This window comes from Pseudophryne corroboree, chromosome 3 (genome assembly GCF_028390025.1).
Source record: "Pseudophryne corroboree isolate aPseCor3 chromosome 3, aPseCor3.hap2, whole genome shotgun sequence".
NCBI classification, from domain to species: Eukaryota; Metazoa; Chordata; class Amphibia; order Anura; family Myobatrachidae; genus Pseudophryne; species Pseudophryne corroboree.
The window spans coordinates 720,454,491-720,481,419 of record NC_086446.1 but is presented as its reverse complement, the minus strand read 5'-3'; the positions used below and the strand labels follow the sequence as shown (position 1 = coordinate 720,481,419).

General features: G+C 44.4%; 1 protein-coding gene across 5 annotated transcripts in view; it reads left to right on the top strand.

Moving 5' to 3' along the window:
• JAKMIP3 (Janus kinase and microtubule interacting protein 3) overlaps positions 1-24,451 on the top strand; it is a 377,626-nt gene extending 353,175 nt beyond the window's left edge. For all 5 annotated transcript variants that reach the window (XM_063962183.1, XM_063962186.1, XM_063962185.1 and 2 more), the window contains one exon: positions 17,263-24,451. The gene's annotated coding sequence lies outside the window, so the exon portion shown is untranslated. The remainder of the gene's footprint in view (positions 1-17,262) is intronic.
• The last annotated feature ends 2,478 nt before the right edge of the window (positions 24,452-26,929 follow it).

Here is a 26,929-nt window from a genome sequence, read left to right as displayed (position 1 = left end):
ATAAAATCCACACCAAATTGGACTGCGCAGTTCCTGTATATTTTCTTTTTGAATTTTAATGTCACATTTGTAGAATTATAAGTTTCCAAGAATTGCTATGCAAGATGTTGGGGCCTCCTTACCTAGCCTTGGAGAGAGATAACCAACCAACTCCTAACTGTCATTTTTCAAACACAGCCTGTAACATGACAGTTAGGAGCTGATTGGCTGGCACTTTATCTCTCGCCAAGGCTTAGTAAATAGACCCCATTTATGTCAAATATACCACAATCCTGTGTACATATAGTGAAGATTTCTTTCTTTCAATGTTTTGTTTCTCCCATTTCTTTATATTATATACGGAATACAGTGGTGCCGAGAGAGGGGGGGGGGTACAAATTACCCGGGCTCAGGTCTGATGGAGGGGTCCAGAGGGCCTCGGGCCTCCTCCTTCTTAACTGGCAGCAGCAGCTACAGCTCTTCTCCTAAGCCCAGCACACACTGCCAACTGGTGGGCTGCAGTGTAGCCATGGTGGTGCTTCAAATGCAATTTTTTCAGTATTTTTCTTTCTTTGGGTGCATGACCACACCTCCTTTGCATAGGCCACACCCCCTGTTTAAGCAGAAATACTGTGGCACTCTCGGGACTTTACTAATGTACCAATATATTCTGGTGATAACTACCAATGTGCAAGTCAACATTTCAGTTTACAACTGTAATCATGGTAAGTCCTGAAAGCTCTGTGGCATTTCTGCATATACTAAACATAACATAGAAACATAGAATTTGACGGCAGATAAGAACCACTTGGCCCATCTAGTCTGCCCCTTTTTTATTTTATCCTTTAGGCAATCTCAACCCTTTTTTAACCTTAATTCTTTGTAAGGATATATTCATATGCCTGTCCCAAGCATGTTTAAATTGCCCTACAGTCTTAGCCTCTACCACCTCTGATGGGAGACTATTCCACTTATCCACTACCCTTTCTGTGAAGTAATTTTTCCTTACATTTCCCCTGAACCTCTCCCCCTCCAGTCTCAATGTATGCCCTCGAGTTCTAATACTTCTTTTCCTTTGAAGAATGTTTCCCTCCTGAACTTTGTTAAGACTAGAGATGAGCGCCTGAAATTTTTCGGGTTTTGTGTTTTGGTTTTGGGTTCGGTTCCGCGGCCGTGTTTTGGGTTCGACCGCGTTTTGGCAAAACCTCACCGAATTTTTTTTGTCGGATTCGGGTGTGTTTTGGATTCGGGTGTTTTTTTCAAAAAACCCTAAAAAACAGCTTAAATCATAGAATTTGGGGGTCATTTTGATCCCATATTATTATTAACCTCAAAAACCATAATTTCCACTCATTTTCAGTCTATTCTGAATACCTCACACCTCACAATATTATTTTTAGTCCTAAAATTTGCACCGAGGTCGCTGGATGACTAAGCTAAGCGACCCTAGTGGCCGACACAAACACCTGGCCCATCTAGGAGTGGCACTGCAGTGTCACGCAGGATGTCCCTTCCAAAAAACCCTCCCCAAACAGCACATGACGCAAAGAAAAAAAGAGGCGCAATGAGGTAGCTGTGTGAGTAAGATTAGCGACCCTAGTGGCCGACACAAACACCGGGCCCATCTAGGAGTGGCACTGCAGTGTCACGCAGGATGGCCCTTCCAAAAAACCCTCCCCAAACAGCACATGACGCAAAGAAAAAAAGAGGCGCAATGAGGTAGCTGTGTGAGTAAGATTAGCGACCCTAGTGGCCGACACAAACACCGGGCCCATTTAGGAGTGGCACTGCAGTGTCACGCAGGATGTCCCTTCCAAAAAACCCTCCCCAAACAGCACATGACGCAAAGAAAAAAAGAGGCGCAATGAGGTAGCTGTGTGAGTAAGATTAGCGACCCTAGTGGCCGACACAAACACCGGGCCCATCTAGGAGTGGCACTGCAGTGTCACGCAGGATGGCCCTTCCAAAAAACACTCCCCAAACAGCACATGACGCAAAGAAAAAAAGAGGCGCAATGAGGTAGCTGACTGTGTGAGTAAGATAAGCGACCCTAGTGGCCGACACAAACACCGGGCCCATTTAGGAGTGGCACTGCAGTGTCACGCAGGATGTCCCTTCCAAAAAACCCTCCCCAAACAGCACATGACGCAAAGAAAAAAAGAGGCGCAATGAGGTAGCTGTGTGAGTAAGATTAGCGACCCTAGTGGCCGACACAAACACCGGGCCCATTTAGGAGTGGCACTGCAGTGTCACGCAGGATGTCCCTTCCAAAAAACCCTCCCCAAACAGCACATGACGCAAAGAAAAAAAGAGGCGCAATGAGGTAGCTGTGTGAGTAAGATTAGCGACCCTAGTGGCCGACACAAACACCGGGCCCATCTAGGAGTGGCACTGCAGTGTCACGCAGGATGGCCCTTCCAAAAAACACTCCCCAAACAGCACATGACGCAAAGAAAAAAAGAGGCGCAATGAGGTAGCTGACTGTGTGAGTAAGATAAGCGACCCTAGTGGCCGACACAAACACCGGGCCCATTTAGGAGTGGCACTGCAGTGTCACGCAGGATGTCCCTTCCAAAAAACCCTCCCCAAACAGCACATGACGCAAAGAAAAAAAGAGGCGCAATGAGGTAGCTGTGTGAGTAAGATTAGCGACCGTAGTGGCCGACACAAACACCGGGCCCATTTAGGAGTGGCACTGCAGTGTCACGCAGGATGTCCCTTCCAAAAAACCCTCCCCAAACAGCACATGACGCAAAGAAAAAAAGAGGCGCAATGAGGTAGCTGACTGTGTGAGTAAGATAAGCGACCCTAGTGGCCGACACAAACACCGGGCCCATTTAGGAGTGGCACTGCAGTGTCACGCAGGGTGTCCCTTCCAAAAAACCCTCCCCAAACAGCACATGACGCAAAGAAAAAAAAAAGAAAAAAGAGGTGCAAGATGGAATTGTCCTTGGGCCCTCCCACCCACCCTTATGTTGTATAAACAAAACAGGACATGCACACTTTAACCAACCCATCATTTCAGTGACAGGGTCTGCCACACGACTGTGACTGATATGACGGGTTGGTTTGGACCCCCCCCAAAAAAGAAGCAATTAATCTCTCCTTGCACAAACTGGCTCTACAGAGGCAAGATGTCCACCTCATCATCATCCTCCGATATATCACCGTGTACATCCCCCTCCTCACAGATTATCAATTCGTCCCCACTGGAATCCACCATCTCAGCTCCCTGTGTACTTTGTGGAGGCAATTGCTGCTGGTCAATGTCTCCGCGGAGGAATTGATTATAATTCATTTTAATGAACATCATCTTCTCCACATTTTCTGGATGTAACCTCGTACGCCGATTGCTGACAAGGTGAGCGGCGGCACTAAACACTCTTTCGGAGTACACACTTGTGGGAGGGCAACTTAGGTAGAATAAAGCCAGTTTGTGCAAGGGCCTCCAAATTGCCTCTTTTTCCTGCCAGTATAAGTACGGACTGTGTGACGTGCCTACTTGGATGCGGTCACTCATATAATCCTCCACCATTCTTTCAATGTTGAGAGAATCATATGCAGTGACAGTAGACGACATGTCCGTAATCGTTGTCAGGTCCTTCAGTCCGGACCAGATGTCAGCATCAGCAGTCGCTCCAGACTGCCCTGCATCACCGCCAGCGGGTGGGCTCGGAATTCTGAGCCTTTTCCTCGCACCCCCAGTTGCGGGAGAATGTGAAGGAGGAGATGTTGACAGGTCGCGTTCCGCTTGACTTGACAATTTTCTCACCAGCAGGTCTTTCAACCCCAGCAGACTTGTGTCTGCCGGAAAGAGAGATCCAAGGTAGGTTTTAAATCTAGGATCGAGCACGGTGGCCAAAATGTAGTGCTCTGATTTCAACAGATTGACCACCCGTGAATCCTTGTTAAGCGAATTAAGGGCTCCATCCACAAGTCCCACATGCCTAGCGGAATCGCTCCGTGTTAGCTCCTCCTTCAATGTCTCCAGCTTCTTCTGCAAAAGCCTGATGAGGGGAATGACCTGACTCAGGCTGGCAGTGTCTGAACTGACTTCACGTGTGGCAAGTTCAAAGGGCATCAGAACCTTGCACAACGTTGAAATCATTCTCCACTGCACTTGAGACAGGTGCATTCCACCTCCTATATCGTGCTCAATTGTATAGGCTTGAATGGCCTTTTGCTGCTCCTCCAACCTCTGAAGCATATAGAGGGTTGAATTCCACCTCGTTACCACTTCTTGCTTCAGATGATGGCAGGGCAGGTTCAGTAGTTTTTGGTGGTGCTCCAGTCTTCTGTACGTGGTGCCTGTACGCCGAAAGTGTCCCGCAATTCTTCTGGCCACCGACAGCATCTCTTGCACGCCCCTGTCGTTTTTTAAAAAATTCTGCACCACCAAATTCAAGGTATGTGCAAAACATGGGACGTGCTGGAATTTGCCCATATTTAATGCACACACAATATTGCTGGCGTTGTCCGATGCCACAAATCCACAGGAGAGTCCAATTGGGGTAAACCATTCTGCGATGATCTTCCTCAGTTGCCGTAAGAGGTTTTCAGCTGTGTGCGTATTCTGGAAAGCGGTGATACAAAGCGTAGCCTGCCTAGGAAAGAGTTGGCGTTTGCGAGATGCTGCTACTGGTGCCGCCGCTGCTGTTCTTGCGGTGGGAGTCCATACATCTACCCAGTGGGCTGTCACAGTCATATAGTCCTGACCCTGCCCTGCTCCACTTGTCCACATGTCCGTGGTTAAGTGGACATTGGGTACAACTGCATTTTTTAGGACACTGGTGAGTCTTTTTCTGACGTCCGTGTACATTCTCGGTATCGCCTGCCTACAGAAGTGGAACCTAGATGGTATTTGGTAACGGGGGCACACTGCCTCAATAAATTGTCTAGTTCCCTGTGAACTAACGGCGGATACCGGACGCACGTCTAACACCAACATAGTTGTCAAGGACTCAGTTATCCGCTTTGCAACAGGATGACTGCTGTGATATTTCATCTTCCTCGCAAAGGACTGTTGGACAGTCAATTGCTTACTGGAAGTAGTACAAGTGGGCTTACGACTTCCCCTCTGGGATGACCATCGACTCCCAGCAGCAACAACAGCAGCGCCAGCAGCAGTAGGCGTTACACGCAAGGATGCATCGGAGGAATCCCAGGCAGGAGAGGACTCGTCAGAATTGCCAGTGACATGGCCTGCAGGACTATTGGCATTCCTGGGGAAGGAGGAAATTGACACTGAGGGAGTTGGTGGGGTGGTTTGCGTGAGCTTGGTTACAAGAGGAAGGGATTTACTGGTCAGTGGACTGCTTCCGCTGTCGGCCCAAGTTTTTGAACTTGTCACTGACTTATTATGAATGCGCTGCAGGTGACGTATAAGGGAGGATGTTCCGAGGTGGTTAACGTCCTTACCCCTACTTATTACAGCTTGACAAAGGGAACACACGGCTTGACACCTGTTGTCCGCATTTCTGGTGAAATACTTCCACACCGAAGAGCTAATTTTTTTGGTATTTTCACCAGGCATGTCAACGGCCCTATTCCTCCCACGGACAACAGGTGTCTCCCCGGGTGCCTGACTTAAACAAACCACCTCACCATCAGAATCCTCCTGGTCAATTTCCTCCCCAGCGCCAGCAACACCCATATCCTCCTCATCCTGGTGTACTTCAACACTGACATCTTCAATCTGACTATCAGGAACTGGACTGCGGGTGCTCCTTCCAGCACTTGCAGGGGGCGTGCAAATGGTGGAAGGCGCATGCTCTTCACGTCCAGTGTTGGGAAGGTCAGGCATCGCAACCGACACAATTGGACTCTCCTTGTGGATTTGGGATTTCGAAGAACGCACAGTTCTTTGCGGTGCTACTGCTTTTGCCAGCTTGAGTCTTTTCATTTTTCTAGCGAGAGGCTGAGTGCCTCCATCCTCATGTGAAGCTGAACCACTAGCCATGAACATAGGCCAGGGCCTCAGCCGTTCCTTGCCACTCCGTGTGGTAAATGGCATATTGGCAAGTTTACGCTTCTCCTCCGACAATTTTATTTTAGGTTTTGGAGTCCTTTTTTACTGATATTTGGTGTTTTGGATTTGACATGCTCTGTACTATGACATTGGGCATCGGCCTTGGCAGACGACGTTGCTGGCATTTCATCGTCTCGGCCATGACTAGTGGCAGCAGCTTCAGCACGAGGTGGAAGTGGATCTTGATCTTTCCCTAATTTTGGAACCTCAACATTTTTGTTCTCCATATTTTAATAGGCACAACTAAAAGGCACCTCAGGTAAACAATGGAGATGGATGGATACTAGTATACAATTATGGATGGACTGCTGAGTGCCGACACAGAGGTAGCTACAGCCGTGGACTACCGTACTGTACTGTGTCTGCTGCTAATATAGACTGGTTGATAAAGAGATGTAGTAGTAGTAGTATGTATGTATAAAGAAGAAAGAAAAAAAAACCACGGGTAGGTGGTATACAATTATGGACGGACTGCCCAGTGCCGACACAGAGGTAGCTACAGCCGTGGACTACCGTACTGTACTGTGTCTGCTGCAAATATAGACTGGTTGATAAAGAGATGTAGTAGTAGTAGTATGTATGTATAAAGAAGAAAGAAAAAAAAACCACGGGTAGGTGGTATACAATTATGGACGGACTGCTGAGTGCCGACACAGAGGTAGCTACAGCCGTGGACTACCGTACTGTACTGTGTCTGCTGCTAATATAGACTGGTTGATAAAGAGATGTAGTAGTAGTAGTATGTATGTATAAAGAAGAAAGAAAAAAAAACCACGGGTAGGTGGTATACAATTATGGACGGACTGCCCAGTGCCGTCACAGAGGTAGCTACAGCCGTGGACTACCGTACTGTACTGTGTCTGCTGCTAATATAGACTGGTTGATAAAGAGATGTAGTAGTAGTAGTATGTATGTATAAAGAAGAAAGAAAAAAAAACCACGGGTAGGTGGTATACAATTATGGACGGACTGCCCAGTGCCGACACAGAGGTAGCTACAGCCGTGGACTACCGTACTGTACTGTGTCTGCTGCTAATATAGACTGGTTGATAAAGAGATGTAGTAGTAGTAGTTTGTATGTATAAAGAAGAAAGAAAAAAAACCACGGGTAGGTGGTATACAATTATGGACGGACTGCCCAGTGCCGACACAGAGGTAGCTACAGCCGTGGACTACCGTACTGTACTGTGTCTGCTGCTAATATAGACTGGTTGATAAAGAGATGTAGTAGTAGTAGTAGTATGTATGTATAAAGAAGAAAGAAAAAAAAACCACGGGTAGGTGGTATACAATTATGGACGGACTGCCCAGTGCCGACACAGAGGTAGCTACAGCCGTGGACTACCGTACTGTACTGTGTCTGCTGCTAATATAGACTGGTTGATAAAGAGATGTAGTAGTAGTATGTATGTATAAAGAAGAAAGAAAAAAAAACCACGGGTAGGTGGTATACAATTATGGACGGACTGCCCAGTGCCGACACAGAGGTAGCTACAGCCGTGGACTTTCGTACTGTACTGTGTCTGCTGCTAATATAGACTGGTTGATAAAGAGATGTAGTAGTAGTAGTATGTATGTATAAAGAAGAAAGAAAAAAAAACCACGGGTAGGTGGTATACAATTATGGACGGACTGCCCAGTGCCGACACAGAGGTAGCTACAGCCGTGGACTACCGTACTGTACTGTGTCTGCTGCTAATATAGACTGGTTGATAAAGAGATGTAGTAGTAGTAGTATGTATGTATAAAGAAGAAAGAAAAAAAAACCACGGGTAGGTGGTATACAATTATGGACGGACTGCCCAGTGCCGACACAGAGGTAGCTACAGCCGTGGACTACCGTACTGTACTGTGTCTGCTGCTAATATAGACTGGTTGATAAAGAGATGTAGTAGTAGTATGTATGTATAAAGAAGAAAGAAAAAAAAACCACGGGTAGGTGGTATACAATTATGGACGGACTGCCCAGTGCCGACACAGAGGTAGCTACAGCCGTGGACTACCGTACTGTACTGTGTCTGCTGCTAATATAGACTGGTTGATAAAGAGATGTAGTAGTAGTAGTATGTATGTATAAAGAAGAAAGAAAAAAAAACCACGGGTAGGTGGTATACAATTATGGACGGACTGCCCAGTGCCGACACAGAGGTAGCTACAGCCGTGGACTACCGTACTGTACTGTGTCTGCTGCTAATATAGACTGGTTGATAAAGAGATGTAGTAGTAGTATGTATGTATAAAGAAGAAAGAAAAAAAAACCACGGGTAGGTGGTATACAATTATGGACGGACTGCCCAGTGCCGACACAGAGGTAGCTACAGCCGTGGACTACCGTACTGTACTGTGTCTGCTGCTAATATAGACTGGTTGATAAAGAGATGTAGTAGTAGTAGTATGTATGTATAAAGAAGAAAGAAAAAAAAACCACGGGTAGGTGGTATACAATTATGGACGGACTGCCCAGTGCCGACACAGAGGTAGCTACAGCCGTGGACTACCGTACTGTACTGTGTCTGCTGCTAATATAGACTGGTTGATAAAGAGATGTAGTAGTAGTAGTATGTATGTATAAAGAAGAAAGAAAAAAAAACCACGGGTAGGTGGTATACAATTATGGACGGACTGCCGAGTGCCGACACAGAGGTAGCTACAGCCGTGAACTACCGTACTGTGTCTGCTGCGACTGGATGATAAATAATGATATAAAAAATATATATATCACTACTGCAGCCGGACAGGTATATATTATATAATGACGGACCTGCTGGACACTGTCTGTCAGCAGAATGAGTTTTTTATAGAATAAAAAAAAAACACCACACAAGTGAAGTCACACGACGAGTGTTTAACTTTTTCAGGCAATCACAATATAGTATACTATACTACTAACTATACTGGTGGTCAGTGTGGTCAGGTCACTGGTCAGTCACACTGGCAGTGGCACTCCTGCAGCAAAAGTGTGCACTGTTTAATTTTAATAATAATATGTACTCCTGGCTCCTGCTATAACCTATAACTGGCACTGCAGTGCTCCCCAGTCTCCCCCACAATTATAAGATGTGTGAGCTGAGCACAGTCAGATACGAGTGTTTAACTTTTTCAGGCAATCACAATATAGTATACTATACTACTAACTATACTGGTGGTCAGTGTGGTCAGGTCACTGGTCAGTCACACTGGCAGTGGCACTCCTGCAGCAAAAGTGTGCACTGTTTAATTTTAATAATAATATGTACTCCTGGCTCCTGCTATAACCTATAACTGGCACTGCAGTGCTCCCCAGTCTCCCCCACAATTATAAGATGTGTGAGCTGAGCACAGTCAGATATATACATAGATGATGCAGCACACTGGGCTGAGCAGTGCACACAGATATGGTATGTGACTGAGTCACTGTGTATCGTTTTTTTCAGGCAGAGAACGGATATATTAAATAAAACTGCACTGTCTGGTGGTCACTGTGGTCAGTCACTAGTAAACTCTGCACTCTCTACACAGTTCTACAGTACTCCTAATCTCCAGTAAATCAGGTCAATCTCTCTCTCTCTCTCTTCTAATCTAAATGGAGAGGACGCCAGCCACGTCCTCTCCCTATCAATCTCAATGCACGTGTGAAAATGGCGGCGACGCGCGGCTCCTTATATAGAATCCGAGTCTCGCTATAGAATCCGAGCCTCGCGAGAATCCGACAGCGTCATGATGACGTTCGGGCGCGCTCGGGTTAACCGAGCAAGGCGGGAAGATCCGAGTCGCTCGGACCCGTGAAAAAAAACATGAAGTTCGTGCGGGTTCGGATTCAGAGAAACCGAACCCGCTCATCTCTAGTTAAGACCCTTGATATATTTGAAAGTTTCTATCATGTCCCCCCTTTCCCTTCTCTCCTCCAAACTATACATGTTAAGATCTTTTAGCCTTTCCGGGTAAGTTTTGTGATGTAGGCCATGCACCATTTTAGTTGCCCTTCTTTGTACACTCTCTAATGTATTTTTCTCTAACGTCCTAAGTGGATGCTGGGGACTCCGTCAGGACCATGGGGTTTTGCGGCTCCGCAGGAGACAGGGCACAATAATAAAAGCTTTAGGATCAGGTGGTGTGCACTGGCTCCTCCCCCTATGACCCTCCTCCAAGCCTCAGTTAGATTTTTGTGCCCGGCCGAGAAGGGTGCAATCTAGGTGGCTCTCCTGAGCTGCTTAGAATAAAAGTTTAAGTTAGGTTTTTTATTTTCAGTGAGTCCTGCTGGCAACAGGCTCACTGCTACGAGGGACTTAGGGGAGAGAAGTAAACTCACCTGCGTGCAGGATGGATTTGCTTCTTAGGCTACTGGACACCATTAGCTCCAGAGGGAGTCGGAACACAGGTCTCACCCTGGGGTTCGTCCCGGAGCCGTGCCGCCGACCCCCCTTGCAGATGCCGAAGTTGAAGAGGTCCAGAGGTCCAGAAACAGGCGGCAGAAGACTTTCAGTCTTCATAAGGTAGCGCACAGCACTGCAGCTGTGCGCCATTGTTGTCAGCACACTTCATACCAGCGGTCACTGAGGGTGCAGGGCGCTGGGGGGGGCGCCCTGGGCAGCAATGTATTATACCTTTTTTATGGCTAAAATACATCACATATAGCCCTTGAGGCTATATGGATGTATTTAACCCCTGCCAGATCTCACAAACTCCGGGAGAAGAGCCCGCCGTTTTAGGGGGCGGGGCCTATTCTCCTCAGCACACGGCGCCATTTTCCTGCTCAGCTCTGCTGTGAGGAAGGCTCCCAGGCTCTCCCCTGCACTGCACTACAGAAACAGGGTTAAAACAGAGAGGGGGGGCACTTATTTGGCGATATGATTACATATGTGAAAATGCTATAAGGGAAAACACTTGTATAAGGGGTTGTCCCTGTATAATTATAGCGTTTTTGGTGTGTGCTGGCAAACTCTCCCTCTGTCTCCCCAAAGGGCTAGTGGGGTCCTGTCCTCTATCAGAGCATTCCCTGTGTGTGTGCTGTGTGTCGGTACGTGTGTGTCGACATGTAGAAGGACGATGTTGGTGAGGAGGCGGAGCAAATTGCCTATATTGGTGATGTCACTCTCTAGGGAGTCGACACCGGAATGGATGGCTTATTTAGGAATTACGTGATAATGTCAACACGATGCAAGGTCGGTTGACGACATGAGACGGCCGGCAAACAAATTAGTACCTGTCCAGGCGTCTCAGACACCGTCAGGGGCTTGTAAAAACGCCCATTTACCTCAGTTGGTCGACACAGACACGGACACTGACTTCAGTGTCGACGGTGAAGAAACAAACGTATTTTCCTTTAGGGCCACACGTTACATGTTAAGGGCAATGAAGGAGGTGTTACATATTTCTGATACTACAAGTACCACAAATAAGGGTATTATGTAGGGTGGGAATAATCTACTTGTAGTTCTTCCTGAATCAGATAAATTAAAGGGTGTGATGATACGTGGGTTTCCTCCGATAGAAAATTATTGGAGGTATACCTTTTCCCGCCAGAAGTGAGGGCGAGTTGGGAAACACACCTTAGGGTGGATAAGGCGCTCACACGCTTATAAAAACAAGTGGCGTTACCGTCTCCAGATACGGCCGCCCTCAAGGAGCCAGCTGATAGGAAGCTGAAAAATATCCTAAAAAGTATATACACACATACTGGTGTTATACTACGACCAGCAATCGCCTCAGCCTGGATGTGCAGCGCTGGGGGGGCTTGGTCGGATTTCCTGACTGAAAATATTGATACCCTTGACAGGAACAATATTTTATTGACTATAGAGCATTTTAAGGATGCATTTCTATATATGCGAGATGCGCAGAGGGATATTTGCATTCTGACATCAAGAGTAGATGTGATGTCCATATCTGCCAGACGATGTTTATAGACGACAGTGGTCAGGTGATGCAGATTCCAGACGGCACATGGAAGTATTGCCGTATAAAGGGGCGGTCCATCGGACCTGGTGGCCATGGCAACAGCTGGAAAATCCACTTTTGTTACCCCAAGTCACATCTCAGCAGAAAAGGACACAGTCTTTTCAGTCTCAGTCCTTTCGTACCCATAAAGGCAGGCGGGCAAAAGGCCAGTCATATCTGCCCAGGGTTAGAGGAAAGGGAAGAAGACTGCAGCAGGCAGCCCATTCCCAGGAACAGAAGTCCTCCACAGCTTCTGCCAAGTCCGCAGCATGACGCTGGGGCCATACAAGCGGACTCAGGTGCGGTGGGGGGTCATCTCAAGAGTTTCAGCACGCAGTGGGCTCACTCGCAAGTGGACTCCTGGATCCTACACGTAGTATCCCAGGTGTACATTGGAAATTCGAGACGTCTTCCCCTCACAAGTTCCTGAAGTCTGCTTTACCAACGTCTCCCTCCGACAGGGAGGCAGTATTGGGAAAAAATTCACAGGCTGTATTCCCAGCAGGTGATAATCAAAGTACCCCTCCTACAACAAGGGAAGGGGTATTATTCCACACTATATTGTGGTACTGAAGCCAAACGGCTCGGTGAGATCTAAAAGATTTGAACAATTACATACAAGGGTTCAAATCAAGATGGAGTCACTCAGAGCAGTGATAGCGAACCAGGACGATATGGTGTCACTGGATATCAGGGACGCTTACCTACATGTCCAAATTTTGCCCTTCTCACCAAGGGTATCTCAGGTTCGTGGTACAGAACTGTCACTATCAGTTCAGACGCTGCCGTTTGGATTGTCCACGGCACCCCGGGTCTTTACCATGGTAATGGCCGAAATGATGATTCTTCCTAAAAGAAATATGGACGCTTTCCTGATAAGGGCAAGGTCCAGAGAACAGTTGGCGGTCGGAGTAGCACTATCTCAAGTAGTTCTACGACAGCACGAGTGGATTCTAAATATTCCAAAATCGCAGCTTTTTCCGACGACACGTCTAATGTTCCTAGGAATGATTCTGGACACAGTCCAGAAAAGGATGTTTTCTCCCGGAGAAGAAGGCCAGGGAGTTATCCGAGCTAGTCAGGAACCTCCTAAAACCAGGAAAAGTATCAGTGCATCATTGCACAAGGGTCCTGTGAAAAATGGTGGTTTCTTACAAAGCGATCCCATTCGGTAGATTTCACGCAAGAACCTTTCAGTGGAATCTGCTGGGAAAATGGTCCGGATCGCATCTTCAGATGCATCAGCGGATAACCCTGTCTCCAAGGACAAGGGTGTTTTCTTCTGCGGTGGCTGCAGAGTGCTCATCTATGAAAGGGCCGCAGATTCGACATTCAGGACTGGGTCCTGGTGACCACGGATGCCAGCCTGAGTGGCTGGGGAGCAGTCACACAAGGAAAAAATTTCCAGGGAGTGTGATCAAGTCTGGAGACTTCTCTCCACATAAATATACTGGAGCTAAGGGCAATTTACAAGGCTCTAAGCTTAGCAAGACCTCTGCTTCAAGGTCAGCCGGTATTGATCCAGTGGGACAACATCACGGCAGTCGCCCACGTAAACAGACAGGGCGGCACATGAAGCAGGAGGGAAATGGCAGAAACTGCAAGGATTCTTCGCTGGGCGAAAAATCATGTGATAACACTCTCAGCAGTGTTAATTCCGGGAGTGGAAAACTGGGAAGCAGACTTCCTCAGCAGGCATAACCTCCACCCGGGAGAGTGGGGACTTCAGCGGGAAGTCTTCCACATGATTGTAAACCGTTGGGAAAAACCAAAGGTGGACATGATGGCGTCCCGCCTGAACAAAAAACTAGACAGATATTGCGCCAGGTCAAGGGACCCTCAGGCAATAGCGGTGGACGCTCTGGTAACACTGTGGGTGTACCAGTCAGGGTATGTGTTCCCTCCTATGCATCTCATACCAAAAGTACTGAGAATCATAAGAAGGAGATGAGTAAGAACGATACTCGTGGTTCCGGATGGGTCAAGAAGGACTTGGTACCCGGAACTTCAAGAGATGCTCACGGAAGAACCGTGGCCTCTACCTTCAAGAGAGGACCTGCTCCAGCAGGGGCCTTGTCTTTTCCAAGACTTACCGCGGCTGCGTTTGACGGCATGGCAGTTGAACGCCGGATCCTGAAAGGGCATTCCAGATGAAGTCATCCCTACCCTGGTCGAAGCCAGGAAGGATGTAACCGCAAAACATTTTCACCGCATTTGGCGAAAATATGTTGCGTGGTGTGAGGCCAAGAAGGTCCCTACAGAGGAATTCCAACTGGGTCGTTTCCTACATTTCCTGAAAACAGGACTGTCTATGGGCCTAAAATTAGGGTCCATTAAGGTTCAAATTTCGACCCTGTCGAATTTCTTCCAGAAAGAACTGGCTTCAGTGCCTGAAGTTCAGACGTTTGTAAAAGGGGTACTGCATATACAGCCTCCTTTTGTGCCCCCAGTGGCACCTTGGGATCTCAATGTTGTTTTGAGTTTCCTAAAGTCACATTGGTTTGATCCACTCACCAATGTGGAATTAAAATATTTCACATGGAAGGTGAAGATTCTATTAGCCCTGGCTTCAGCCAGGCGTGTGTCAGAATGGGCGGCTTTATCATATAAAAGCCCTTACTTAATTATTTCATTCTGACAGGGCAGAATTGAGGACTCGTCCTCAATTTCTCCTTAAGGTGTTTTCTGTTTTTCACATGAACCAACCTATTGTGGTACCTGCGGCTACTAGGGACTTGGAGGACTCCAAGTTACTTGACGTTGTCAGGGCCCTGAAAATATATGTTTCCAGGACGACTGGAGTCAGAAAATCTGACTCGCTGTTTAGCCTGTATGCACCCAACAAGATGGGTGTTCCTGCTTCTAAGCAGACGATTGCTCGCTGGATTTGTAGTACAATTCAGCTTGCACATTCTGTGGCAGGCTTGCCACAGCCAAAATCAGTAAAAGCCCATTCCACAAGGAAGTGGGCTCATCTTGGGCGGCTGCCCGAGGGGTCTCGGCTTTACAACTTTGCCGAGCTGCTACTTGGTCAGGGGCACACCCTGACTGAGGAGGACCTGGAGTTCTCTCATTCGGTGCTGCAGAGTCATCCGCACTCTCCCGCCCGTTTGGGAGCTTTGGTATAATCCCCATGGTCCTGACGGAGTCCCCAGCATCCACTTAGGACGTTAGAGAAAATAAGAATTTACTTACCGATAATTCTATTTCTCGTAGTCCGTAGTGGATGCTGGGCGCCCATCCCAAGTGCGGATTGTCTGCAATACTTGTACATAGTTATTGTTACAAAAATCGGGTTATTCTTGTTGTGAGCCATCTTTTCAGAGGCTCCTTCGTTGTTATCATACTGTTAACTGGGTTCAGATCACAGGTTGTACGGTGTGATTGGTGTGGCTGGTATGAGTCTTACCCGGGATTCAATATCCTTCCTTATTATGCACGCTCGTCCGGGCACAGTATCCTAACTGAGGCTTGGAGGAGGGTCATAGGGGGAGGAGCCAGTGCACACCACCTGATCCTAAAGCTTTTATTATTGTGCCCTGTCTCCTGCGGAGCCGCAAAACCCCATGGTCCTGACGGAGTCCCCAGCATCCACTACGGACTACGAGAAATAGAATTATCGGTAAGTAAATTCTTATTATATCCTTCTGGAGATAGGGTCTCCAGAACTGGACACAGTATTCCAGATGGGGCCGTACCAATGACCTATACAGTGGCATTATCACTTCTTTTTTCCTGCTACTGATTCCTCTCCCTATGCAACCAAGCATCTGACTTGCCTTTCTCATTGCTTTGTTGCATTGCTTTCCTGCCTTCAAGTCACTTGAAATAGTGACTCCTAAATCTCTTTCCTCCTCAGTAGTTTCCATTATAGTACCCTTGATAATATACTTAGCCTTTGGGTTTTTGAGACCCAAGTGCATGATTTTGCATTTTTTAGCATTAAACTGTAGTTGCCACGTTTTTGACCATTTCTCAAGCCTACCTAGGTCATTAATCATTTGTTTGACCCCTCCCGGTGTGTCTACCCTGTTGCATATCTTTGTATCATCTGCAAAAAGGCATATCTTCCCTTCAATACCATCTGCACTGTCACCAACAAAGACATTAAAGAGAACTGGACCAAGTACAGATCCCTGGGGTACTCCACTGGTAACATTTCCCTCCATAGATTGCACTCCATTAACTACGACTGTGTGTGTGTGTGTGTGTGTGTGTGTGTGTGTGTGTGTGTGTGTGTGTGTGTGTGTGTATATCTTTGTGTGTGTGTGTGTGTGTATGTGTGTATACAGTGATTGCACTTACACGCTATAGCGCATCTTTTATCCCAAAATTACAATGGAGGATCCACTTTCACAAAATGATGGTGTTCCAGGGAATGCACTCTGCAACCAATGCAGCTTTTTGTGACTGACGCACCATCCTAATAGTGACCACCTTTGTCCCAACTGCTGGGAGGTAAGTCATGCTCCTGTGAGTAGGTATTTCTCGTGTGCTCGACATGCCCCCAAAGTGGTTCACCCATGCAACTAACAGGGTGTGGCCACACCCCCTGCAGGGGGGGCACAGGAAGCTACTGTACCGGGGCCCAGGATTTCTCTTGGCAGCCTAGACTGTATATAAATATATTTATATATGTGTGTGTATGTGTGTGTGTGTGTGTGTGTGTGTGTGTGTGTGTGTGTGTGTGTGTGCGTGTGTATAGATATGTTTATAACATACACTGAGCAGGGAACCCTGTAAGTGTTGCACAGGAACATTAAAATCCATAAGCATGAAAGAGTGTTTATGTGTGTGTGTGTGTGTGTGTGTGTGTGTGTGTGTGTGTGTGTGTGTATCTATATATATATATATATATAGACAGAGTATATTTAGATATAGATATATATAGATATATATATAGATATATATTCTTTCAATGAATATGGCTTTTAATGTTCTTGTGCAACACTTACAGGGTTCCCTGTGCAGTGTATGTTATAAACATAAACATATATTCAACAATTAAGTGGATTTTTTACTAGGCTGAAAGTACATTTTCTAATGGTTTATTTTCAGGTGCCGTCTTAATATTGTATCTGACATCACCTGATATTCATGCTAAAAGCATTATAACCTTACATCTTTTTACGACCTTGCCTCCAGTTATAACTCTGTTACATAAGTGCTACAGTGCTGTAGGTATGTTTATTTTTAGTCCATGGTCTGTTTATTGCATCTGAAATAAATGGAATAATCCAGTAGTGTCTGATCTGTTTATAGTGGTGGAAAGTGCTGCACTGTTTATTTTGTGCAGATTATTTCCAAAGTGTAACTGTTCTGTGCATTGTGTTTTTCAGAGGGAACGCCAGACACCTTCATTAAGCTGGACCGCAAGTCCTTACAGCCAAAATGCTTCCATCCTATGGAACAAACAACACCACCAGAAACTCATTAGTTTCAGTTTACTGTAGTGTAATTATTTCCCATTAATATAGGTGTATTTTTCTTTTTAATATTTTATGTCTATTTGACTATATTTCAGGATCTCGATCCATTAAATGTGCGCTGTACTTAACTTGGCCACAAATAATTGGCTTTAAAACGATTCTAGGGATCCAAATTTTGTATGGCAGAATATGTGTTAAATACAGTATTTATTACTCTTTTTTAAATGTAAATGTAACATGGGGAAAATGTACTGGAATTTATTTGACTCTGATACTGTACGTTACGTAGGTCTTATGTTTTGTCATCAGAAGTGTATACTAACTCTAGAGCCACAACAGTGTATATAGTTATGTGATTGCACAATTAATCTTAGTTGTGTGATCTGTAACTAATACAGTAGCTCTATGTAGGATACGCTGCACAGTCCCAACGTAACATGTACGTAATTAGTCCCTCAGGGATACATTGGCTGCAGATGTTGTGATTTGTCTCATATAATTAATCAAACACTATTGGAAGACTAAAAATCCCTAATATATGCAGAGCTGCCAAGAAATGGGCCGGGCCTTGGTACTGGGGAGGGGCATGGTGACTGGAAGAGGTGTGGTGTAATGTATCCCGCATTCCAACTTCAGATCACCAAGCGGGATGCGGTCAATTTACCTGCAATCAAAACCCTGACGGTCAAAATACTGACAACCATTGACCGAAGGTCAAAATACCGACATGGTCAAAATACCGACATTTAAAGACCCTAAGGTCGAAATAACAACATTTAAAATGTCGACAGGTCAAAAAGTAAACATGAGTTTTTCGTTGAAACCGACTTGTTCAGACTTTACCATCCCAGTGGACCTGGAGGGGGAATATAATAGTGGCACCGTGGCCGAAGCATGGCAAGCGCAGCGAGCCATGCGATGGGACATGGTACACTTATACGTTGTCCATGTCGACCTATGTCGACATACACACCCAAATAAATATATATATATATATATATATATGAAAAACTTGTGTCGACTTTTTGGCCTGTCGACATTTTAAACGTTGGTATTTTGACCTTGTCCGTATTTTAAATGTCGGTATTTTGACCTTGTCCGTATTTTGACTGTCGGTCAATTGTCGGTATTTTGCCCGTCGGTATTTTTATTGTAGGTATTTCATACTAAACCCCACGAAGCCATTGGGTATTGGTTTATGGGTGAAGTTTATCATTTATCTTTAGCTACGTAAACTATTACCATATATCGCTTTCAGGCAGATCAAAAGGGAAATCCTTCTATAAAAAAAATAATCTCGTGAATAATTAGCCGCAAAAATGATCTTATAAATGGTGCTATGTGGCCAAACACCCGAAAATATCAACATAATTGAGTCTCAATTGCCAAAAGTAGAGAACTGAGTGTATTTACTAGTTTTTATAATGCTCTCATGATATCCATGACCACAGGCTCTCTCCTTATCACTTTCCTTATCGTATGCTCCAACCAAATGCAAAGATCACTTTGCAAATTCTGACAGAGTTCTGAATTTCCTAACTTCTATTTGTCATAAGATATCATCAGTATACTGACACGCCCTCATTCTGCTGCAATGGGTCACTAAGTAAGAACCAGCTTCAGTTGTTGACCGTGCACTCATTGGGGGGCCCCTATGGACCTATGCTGTTTGTTCTCTAAAACATTGCACCCCCGTATTTTGTACTTGGTATTATACACTGCCTCCTTGTATTATGTTATGGATCATTGATCCGGGTCAGACCTTTGATCCGGATGGGACCATTGTGAATTATTTTCTGGGACAGAGAGACCCAGCTAGGATGGGTAAATGGTTTCAATACATTTTCTTACAGGTAAAAATACAGTTATGGTTTCTACATTGCCAAAGGCGGGGCTAGATTTCTAGGTATAGTAATCATTTCAATGGGGTCATCTCATTATTGCATTCTGCATTGTTGTGACTTACACATTCATTCAGGTTATTATTTATTATTAACAGTTTCTTATATCGCAGCATATTCCATTGCGCTTTACAATTGGAACAACAGTAATAGAACAAAACTGGGTAAAAACAGACAGAGGTAGGAAGGCCCTGCTCCATTCACTTATTCAGCCATTCATTCATTCACTCACTCACTAATTCATTAATCTATGGGCGTTTTTGAGTATTTTTAGGAAATATAAAACATAATAAATGACATTTCTTTAGAGCACAGAGAAGCCATTATCTTGTTCCACCAAATGTTATATCCATGGGGTCTATGATCCACGGAATGTAACATTCACTACATCTGCCCTCCGTTCACTTCTCACCCATTATATTAAAAGGTACAGGTATATCAATATTAACAATAGTCTCTCTGGTTGAACACGTCTAATGTCTTTGCATGCATTTTCCATTTAATAGGAACTGGAAATGTATGTTACTATACAGGTGCTCGTTTGTAAACCACAAAGGTCTTTACTACTTTATCTGTTACGCTGATAGAATATATAGACCTTATTGATTTGCATCTCTCCGATCTACAATCCCAGCAATCTCTAAGTAGAACCGTTCCCTATTTCAGTACACAAATGAGATCTAGCCAATACCTTGAATGGAATGTTTTAGTTTATAAAGACTGAAATGCTGCTATGGGTTTGATATAACTATGCATGGTTGCACACTTATATATACATTTCTCATGCAGGCTGCCAATGTCATACACTGTATCAGGCTAAATTGTCTGCAATATATACAGCCGCGTATCCATTAACATGCATTAACCCAGTAATCTCATAATGTATCTTTTAATGTATAATGTATATACTATAGAAATGTTGTTTGGTGAATGTTCTCATATCCATTCGCACACATGTTCCCCAATGAGATGGCTGCTTAAATCCTTGTAATATACATCCTTATTGTGCTTCTCCTCCATAATTTTCATTTAATTAAGGAACTATGGGCCAAAGCTTTACACTATGGGTAAAGCATGGTAAATAAAGTATGCACAAGCTTTCTGCTGCCTGAAAATCTCTCTCTCTCTCTCTCTCTCTCTCTCTCTCTCTCTCTCTCTCTTTCTCTGTCTCTTTCACTTGTAATTTTTTAAGATTGTCTCATTTGTCTTATGCTTCTACTAACAGTAAATTAAAAATGCGGTCTCCAGGAATCGGCATTAAGGGGGAAATTTATCAAATCTTGTAGAGGGATGAAGTAAAAGGAAACCAATTGCCCCAGCACACCACAATATTCCAGCAAGAGAGACTTACATCCTACATGATAATAGTAATGCAGAGATCTCAATTACATACATTTGCAAACAAATGGTAAGCCCCCAGCCACAGCAAGACATTTCTGCTCTGGTGGTCCTACGCTATATGATAATAGCACCACTATAGGCAATACATTTATGTATTTCTAAATTGAGTACCAACTCACCTGGATTCACCACAGGATCCTCCAATATGGTGTTACAAGGTTTAGCGGAGGTACCCTCCAGCTACTGATCACATACATGCCTCTCAGAACAGCGATACACAGAATGATAGTTAACCAATCAATTTTTTGGCCTATTACAGGTGCATGTAAGGGAGGGGCTAATCTGGACAAGAAAAAAAACACATTACCCCAGCAAAGGACCAGCAAAAGAGGCAAACATCCTACATGATAACAGAAATGCAGAGATCCAAGTTAAATACATTTGTAAACTTATGGCCAAATCAATATGTAAAATATTATGCTTCTTGGCGCAGTACACTACAGAGGTGAGCATTTGTCCCCCTCATTAGCTGTCCCGTGTCCCTGCTGGGCCCCTGCCTGCTCAAACCAATGTCTTACCATTTCATACTGTATTTTCCATCCTGTTTTGTTTGCTTTTTGTTTTTTACAATGTTACCTTGTTATGTTATTTTGGGAACCTTGTGTGACAGTGTTCATCTTCCGTTTCTTGAAACAGGTAGTGCTTTTGTCACATAGGCAAATGATTTTTGTTGCAAGTGACATAGTGTGAGACAGGTACAAAATCAGAGGAAATGTAATCATCCAAAACATCAAATAAATTACACATAGGTCTGAATTTTTTATTTATATATTGTTATTTATTTATTTCTGGATAGGTTGCTCGCTTCGTTAGCATGTGTTATGAGCGGAAGTCCTTAACCTGACAACAGATTTAACCTTGTATTTCCATTGTGTTAGTTGTATCACTTTATTTGTTGTTGCTTCTTCTTCTTCTTCTTCTTCTTCTGCTTCTTCTTTTTCTTCTTATCTTTTATATGGTGCCATAAGGGTTCTGTATCACTGTATATAGTGCGAAAAACATATTGCAATGTAGTTGCAGACATGTTTACAGTTTGCCATATATATATATATATATATATATATATATATATATATATAATTAGCAGAGGAGCAGGATGCAGAGGCTGGAGAGTTAGGAGGAGCACTGGTAGGCTTGACTGAAGAGGTGACTTCTAGGGCACTGGTAATAAGCAGAGTAACCTGATGCCAGTTTGATTTAGAGTAAGAGGACATTCCAGAGGTTGGGAGAAATCCTTGAGGTGAGGGAGGGATGAAGAGATGAGGGAGGAGGTGAGGACCATTCAAACGTTTTATGGCTCGGTGATGTCTGCCGCTATCATTCCTCTGTTTATACAAGCAATTGCACGACTGCTCATCTATCCTGAGGGTGCATATAATGAGTATTTTCCTGAGCGCAATTCTTTAGCCCAATTTGCTTGTGATAGATCAAAATGACCCACAATTGCTGTGTAAAAATGCCAAAAAATATCTGCTTTGATAAAGATCAAGCAAAATGGTAAATCCTATTGGCTGATGGCGACATTGGCCTGGGTAGTAATTTTTCAACAGAAAATATTGCGGTACTTGCAAACCGCTGACCCCAACATTCACATGTGTATTATTCGTTTTGTTGTTTGCCAACCGTTAAAAATAAATTATATTACATTTTTTCTAGATTTGTTTTCAGATCTCTAAGTCTGCCAAATCCTAGATCTGTTTCCCCAGTGTTTAGCGTTCAGCCGTGCTTTGTCGCTGAGGACTATTAATCCTGACGACACTTTTGATAAAAGCGTAAGAAACTGTTGTTGCAGAGATGAAGTAATCGCTGTAGACAGATGTAGATTGTGCACAATGCAGGGGATTACTGCTGTATACACTGCTCAGCGTTCATTCCACTTCTCCTCAATGTTTCTACGTCAATGTTTTACAGTGTTGTTCCCTTATTTCCTCTCCAACTTCTTGCTCTCTGTCAGTCATTCTGCACCATTCCTCCATATGCTCTGTATCACAGTCACTTGCCATTCTACCCCATTCCTCCATACACTCTATATGACAGTCACTTGCCATTCCGCACCATTCCTCCATACACTCTATATTACAGTCATTTGCCATTCTGCACGATTCCTCCATACACTCTATGACAGTAATTTGACATTCTGCACTATTCCTCCATACACTCTGTTGAACAGTCACTTGCCATTCTGCACCATTCCTCCATACACTCTATGACAGTAATTTGCAGTCCTGCACCTTCCCCCCGTACACTCTGTATGAAAGTCACTTGCCATTCTGTACCATTCCTCCATATACTCTGTATAACAGTCACTTGCTGTTCTGCACCATTGTCCCATACAGAGTGTATGACAGTCATCATTCACCCATACACTCACCCATACACTCTGCACCATTCCCCCATACACACTGTATAACAGTCACTTGCCATTCTGCACCATTCCCCCATACACACTGTATAACAGTCACTTGCCATTCTGCACCATTCCTCCATACACTCTATATGACAGTCATTTGCCATTCTGCACCATTCCTCCATACACTCTATGACAGTCATTTGACATTCTGCACCATTCCTCCACATACTCCGTATAACAGTCACTTGCCATTCTGCACCATTCCTCCATATACTCCGTATAACAGTCACTTGCTGTTCTGCACCATTGCCCCTTACAGAGTGTATGACAGTCATCATTCCCCCATACACACTGTATGACAGTCACTTGTCATTCTGCACCATTCCTCCATACACTCTATATGACAGTCACTTGTCATTCTGCACCATTCCCCCATACACACTGTATGACAATCACTTGCCATTCTGCACCATTCCTCCATAAACTCTGTATGAGCATTACTTACCATTCCGCACCATTCACTCATGCCATCTGTCTGTTAACCACGTACTAGTCTGCACCGTTTTCCCGTATGTCTTTTTTCCCCATTTTATGTTTTATAGTTATGTTGAAGTAAGATTGTTATTACCGATATGATGTCAGGGACGGTTGGGCAGCCCAAGCATGAAGTGATAAATATCAATACTTAGCTCTGTACAGCGCCCTCCTTATATCGCATTCTCAATTTCTCATACATACTGAAGGGTGGTCATAAATGTTAAGTGTTGTGATATAATCTGCATCACATGTAATCTAGTTCTTCATTTGTTTCTGCATTATGTCAGCACAGATGTTACATGTCTAAACTAAACTACACTTAAGGTGCAGCCTTCCCCCCTGTCTAAGGAGGAACACACGCCACGTACCAAGTGTATACAGTACTTATTGCCCAGGCTGTCAGTAATTCATAGCTGTTATTGTAAGTTTTACTCTTCTACTATCTGTAGCCTTTGGTACAAGCCCGAGTGCCTTACACAGCTTGTCAACGTAACACTTGTCATTACTTGGGGGTATTAGTGACGCCAAAAGGGGTTCTAGAGCAGCCGCACCATCAGTACCTTAACTTGGCTACAGTGTTTTAGCACAGTAATGAGTTTAGTTTAGACTCAGGGAATTGTGTGGATGGAATAATGTATTTAAGTATTGTACATTTTATAAACAACATACCTGTGTAAATCATGTACAAATGATATTTATTGTATGGCGGGGGTGCCCTTTCCGCGTGCTTTGTCTGGATAACATAATCTTATACCTGTAACGTCTGGTTTTAGTGCTGGAACCGTAACTTTAGGTCTTTCTAGGGGACTTTGTTTGCCAGTTAAAAATTTTACACATATTTTTGTAATGTGATATAATAAATATATATATGAAAGACTTTATATTTATTTGTAAATTACTTAATTTATTGTCAACTTTATAATAAAAAAATGTTTGGTTCAAAGTGCCTGGGAATTATCTTTTCACAGTTAATGAGAAATAAAAAACAAAATACACATACAGTACAGCACATGTAATACAGTTGTGTTGCACACTCAACAGCTGCACTTTTTGATTTAATTGCGCACTGGTTTCAGATTTCTCTTTGTATTCATATTAAAGCATATTCAAATGTCTTTATGTTATGGGGGAGCTGGAAAGGGGTCTGTTTCTGGCATGCATTTGGTGGGGGAATGCATACCTCCCAACTTTCAGGAGGATGGAAGCGGGAATCGGACTCTGGCTAGGCGTAAATGCGCCTGCTGAAAACAGGGGGCGTATCCTAAGTAAAGGGGCGTGGCTTCATGGTAATGAAAAATTGTGAGCCACACCCCCATTTTCCGTCATTATGGGGGCATGTTCAGCCCTCTGAGACTGATGGCCATGCCCCTAGTCCCTCTTGTCTCCCTGAATAGACGCTGTGCGCATGCGCACAGCGTCTATTCACCCCTGCTAAGCAGAACAGCGAGTGAAAGGAGCCTCCCACCTGCCCCCTCTGGACACAGTAGATGCTAGATTCAAGTAGCCTAAGGGACCTTTTACATCAGGGGGAGGAGCCATGACACAAGGGGGAGGAGCTAGGCCAGCGGGATAGTTACTCTACTATCCACGCCACCAACTATTATTATAGTAATCAGGTGGCGAGCGGTGCGAGCAACCGAGCCCGAAGCGTGGCGAGCGAAGTGAGCCCGCGCGGGTACTTTTCAGGTACCCTGTTAGGCCATAGCTCCTCCCCCTGGTGATGTGTCTCCTCCCCTAGTGATGTCAGAAGGTCCCTTCTCCCACTCTGGTTTAGAACCAACTCCCTGGACACTGCGGCCCGTGGGTGGGACAGAGGGACTGTCCTGCAAAAATTGGGACAGTTGGGAGGTATGGGAATGTAATAGCCTCTGATTTTGCAAGGATGGCACAATACAGATGAGTTCCAACTTGCTCTTTTTAATAGAATGTGAATATACCCAAAGCTTCCAGAATCCTATCTGAATCAATATCGACCATCACTGTACTGTACCAAATATGTTTTTTTTGGTAAACACACAAGTTAGATGTAATAGGGAGCAATGTGTAAAATCGCCAATAATGCTCCAGAATAAATAGCGAAAAAGTAGATGGGTTTTGGAGCAGTGAGATTGCTGCTAATACTGCTATATTGTTGGGTTTCATGTGGCAGATGTACTGTATTAAGCCTGGAGAAGAGATAAAGCAGTGATAAGTGCAAAGTGATAACACACCAGCCAACCAGCTCCGATATGTACATTTTTCAGTTAGGAGCTGATTGGATGGTGCGTTATCACCTTGCACCTTGCACTTATCACTGCTTTATCATTTTTTTATCCCTTCTCCAGGCTTAATACATCTGCCCCCATGTGTAGAATTATGTTAAATATAAATAACTGAAAAAACACATACTGTAGGGCCCAAAAGCCTAGTAAGCAGTAGCACTTCTGCCTAGGGATGACCATCGACCATCAATGTGTTGATACCACTAGGGCTATTCCACAACTCTAGGCAGATGTGGGAAATTAATCATTTGTTACAAGACAGCTAGCCCTGATATGCCTGAGTTTTGGGAGGAAGGGGGGGGGGGGGGGGGGTTGGAGGGGTTTTTTTTTTTTGCAATATATGTTTATTATTTTCAAAATCAGTTACAGGATAATCAAATACAGTATATCAAGAATGCTGAATAAAAGTCACACACAGCATAGGCTGATCATAATAATAATAAAGATAAAACATAACAGAGAGAATTCCAAAATCATGTAATGCCCAATTTTAACCATTGATGGCTGCGTTGTGCTGGGGACAATGCTTCCAGGTGTCTGCGGCTGAATTTAGGTAATGCAGCTTTCCAGGAAAGGTGGGCTTGTTATGACAGCCGTATCTGGTGAACTTGGCAGAATAAAAAAACATAATGTGTGATGTATGACTACCTATTATGAGGCCATGATAGTAATGAGAGGTCACTCATGGGCACTGCCAAAGGAATGAATAAGAGTGCCTGATTGGTCAGAGGATGGGAGTTTTGCCTGTTGGAGACCTTTTAGAGGCAGTCATGCATCACTCATTATGGTTCCTTATTTTGTCAAGTGCATTCATAGTGCAGGTGGTGTTCTTGTTGCTTTGCTCGCCACACTATTATATTCCCCCTTGGGTGGTGGCGTGGACCACCACCCTAGTGGGAATACCAGGTGACTGTCGGGATTTTGACCACCGGCATTTTCCCCGCTGTCGGGAATTCAGCGTTGGTATTTCGACCGCCGGGATCCCATCATTCGGTAAATTAACTACATCCCCCTTTGAAGTGTATTCCCCCATGGTCAGATATCAATCACAGGTATCTGTTATTTCTGCCAATTAATAACACACATTTAAAAAAAAAAAAAAACTAATTACATGTGTTTATGTTCTT